This window comes from Curcuma longa, unplaced genomic scaffold (assembly GCF_044706935.1).
Source record: "Curcuma longa cultivar G26 ecotype Majalengka, Jawa Barat unplaced genomic scaffold, ITB_CL_G26_1.1 contig_17673, whole genome shotgun sequence".
Lineage (NCBI taxonomy): Eukaryota > Viridiplantae > Streptophyta > Magnoliopsida > Zingiberales > Zingiberaceae > Curcuma > Curcuma longa.
In genome coordinates, this window is record NW_027430641.1 from 1 (window position 1) to 3,419 (window position 3,419).

Sequence of the window (3,419 nt, forward strand, 5' to 3'; positions counted from 1 at the left end):
TGTTGAATCAAAATCAAATCTAGCCGATATCTTCACTAAATCACTTTCCGAAGCCGAATTTAGCTATCTAAGATGAGAATTAGGAATGTGCTCGGTCGGTTAAGAAATCACTCCATGATCATCTTCACACTTTAACTAGATTGCATCTCCTACACACATAGACAATACCTTGCTTGTGTTTTTGTACAACTTAGATGGGAAGAGATGTTAGGATCATTCTCTTAGTTCATAATGCTTGTTATGATGCATTACTTTGGGCTAAGAGACTGAATTTTTATAGACCAATATATAATTCATGTGTATTTGGTTCGAAGATCATGGTTGGACATTCCATACCAACTATATCGATCCCTTAATCATGTTTGAGCGTATGTTGTCAACTTAGGTTAAATCCTTCAGCATTGCACTCAACTGATACTTTTAATCAGCTGACTGAACTGATATCAGTCGACTGATTCAGATATTCAGTCGACTGAACATGATCCTAGTCGACTATAATTTGTGTCCAGTCGACTAACCCCGCACAGAACCAAATTGGACTCGACTGGAAGCTCATTCCAGTCGACTATCTTGGCCATTCTTCACCGTAGACCCACCTTCAGTCGACTGAGTTTTAACTATAGTCGACTGATCGCGAACAGTGACGAAACTGACTCGACTGGGATTATATTCCAGTCGACTGGAGCTGTTTCTGGATCACCATTAATGAAGGATCTCGAATGTCTTCTAGTGTTGGGGTGGTCTTCGTCTTCTCGGCTTCCACGGAGATGGGAGACAGAGTAGTTATTGGGGTAATTGGAATTATGTCATTGCAATTAGCAATTGGAATGATTGAAGGAGGAGAGAAGAAGAGTCGGTTAAGCGTCTGGCGTGCTCTGCCTCCGATGCCCAATTTGTTCTAGCGACGGCGCCGGTCATGAGGGCGGTGCACGTGGCCTGCGCCGAAAGGAGCCCCAGCCACAGCCCCTGCAAGTCCATTTTTCCGACGAAGCTGAGGAGGATTGCCACCGGTATGCCGACCAAGTAGAAGGAGCCAAGGTTGATGTCGGCGCCGGTGGCCGGGCGGGCACTGTCGCGGAGGACGCCGCAACCGGCCGTCTGTGGGCAGTTGCCGAGCTCACAGAGACCGGCGATGGGGAGCGCGAGAGTGGTGAGGTGGAGGATTTCGGGGTCGCGGGTGAAGAGGTGTCCCCACTGGTGGCGCATGGAGGCGGTGAAGGCGGTGGCGGCGAGGCCGAGGCCGAGGGCTGCGGCGAGGGCGGCAGCAGCGGCGGCGCGGGCCTTAGCAGGGCGGTTGGCGCCTAGGACGTTGCCGACGCGGGTGGAGACGCCGAAGCTAAGCGCGTTGGGGAAGATGTAGACGAGGGAGGTGGTCTGGATGAGGATGCCCATGGAGGCCACGACATCGCGGGGGTGCGCGAGCAGGCCGCTGAGGAGGATCATCAGCTCGTACCACCACCACTCGAGGCAGACGGAGACACAAGACGGCGCCGCAAGGCGGAGCAGCGCTGGCCACCCGCGGAACCACTCGCCGGAGAGGAAGCCAACTCCACCGCCAGGTAACGTATCACGGCAGGATCTAGAGAGAAGGACGAAGAGGAGGAGGCAGACAAGGAGATTGAAGTTGGTCCACACCATGGCTGTCGCCACGCCAACTATGCCGGGGCGGAGGCGAACTGCGAGAAGGTACGTAAGCGGGCCATGGAGCGTCACGCAGAAGGAGGAACAGTAAGTGACTGGGAGGGTGATGTTCTGCGAGCGGAGGAATACGCGGAGCGGGTGGAGTAAGGAGAGGAGGAGGAGGTCCGGCGAGGCGGCCGCAACGAACACCTGCGCTACCTAGCTTGGTTTAATTAATGATTATCTGCCTTTTTTTTTTATTAAGAAAAGGGGGAGAAGAGGAGAGTGGAGAGAGGGGGATAAATTTGTAAATTTATGGATTTGGGGAGTTGAAACTAAGTTAAACTAAGTTTGGGGAGTGCATGCAAAGAAAATGTTGGATAGGGAGTGCATGCAAAGTCCAGTTTGCAATTGGGGAGTTTTCTCCAATTTACCGTTATACTATGTTCGTAGCATGGAGGTGGAAGTAGCGATACGACATCATTTGCAAGACGTGGATCCACCACCCCAATTGATCTTGCGCTTTTGTCTCTGAACGATTTCTCCTTCCGCCGATGCTCAACGTATCGATCTGAACGACTTCAACACAACAATTGATGTTATGGAAATATCATGTCATCACAAAGAGTGTTTAAGGAAATGACTATATATCTCGAAGCAACACCTATCCGCTCTATGGATCCACACTTCCTGACGATGCAAGTAGTAATTGGATTTTCAATTCATTCATTAGTTTTTTGTTTTTTTTTTAGTTTGATTGTTTTAATTTGGTGTCCTTGATTAATGCGAATATAATATTGGATATGTATAAATATTAATGAGATTTCATGTATTTTTTGTTAATTTTTTTTAATTTCAATATGTTTAGTGATATAAACTGGGTTTAGGCTCTTCTTTTCGTCGTCATTAAATCGATATATATATATATATATATATATATATATATATATATATATATATATATATATATATATATATGCTTGTCAAACCTAATAAATTATCTTTCAGGAAAAAAATTCTAAATTGAAATGAACGAAATTAGATAAAACTTTTAATTGAAATAACAATTTCCTAGAATTTAACAATTGTTAATTAAATTGTTAAAACCTAACTAATGAATGAAGTAACTAATGAATGAACTGAGGAATACACTATTAACCAAATAATGAATGAATTGAGGAATTGCTTTTCGATCTAGTATCGTAGCTACTCTGCGTCTGCATCAGTGAGCGTGAACCGGCAGAGTGGACAGGTATTGCTTCGAGTTAGCCACTCCCTCAAGCACTCATAGTGAAATATGTGACGACAAGGCATCTCCAAAACATGAGTCGTTATGTCGAAGTCGTTTAGACAGATTGAGCATGTGTCAGACTCTTCTGCAATCTTCACTCGGAGCCTCTCCACCACTATTGCAGGCGTCGGCGTGGGTCCTATGATGGCCTCCTCGTCGTCGTCATCATCATCATCATCTTCTTCTTCTTCTTCCTCCTCCTCGTGCCCTTCGAAGAAATATCGTTGTGTCTCCGAAGGCACAAGGTAGCGAAGATGACCAGCAGAATAAACGGAAGGAGCCGTAGGAGGAATCTTAATAACGGAGAAGAACTTCATCGTAGATAATTCCATGATTGGAAAGCGATTGAGCACTGCCCTAGTGTATCTGCGAAAAGCTACCCCAAGAAAAGCACGGTCAGCGATGCGAACGTGAGCCGCCGCCACGTGGGAGAGCATCCTCCTCGTCTCCACGTTCCAAGTGGCCTCGTCGACGATGTTCTCGCAAAGTTGATCGATGGTGAAGTAGG

The 3,419-nt window shown here is 46.7% G+C and overlaps 1 pseudogene; it reads right to left on the bottom strand.

The window, feature by feature from the left end:
- Positions 1–654: 654 nt before the first annotated feature.
- LOC141816662 (protein DETOXIFICATION 48-like) lies at positions 655–1,830 on the bottom strand (annotated as a pseudogene).
- Between the last annotated feature and the right edge of the window lie 1,589 nt (positions 1,831–3,419).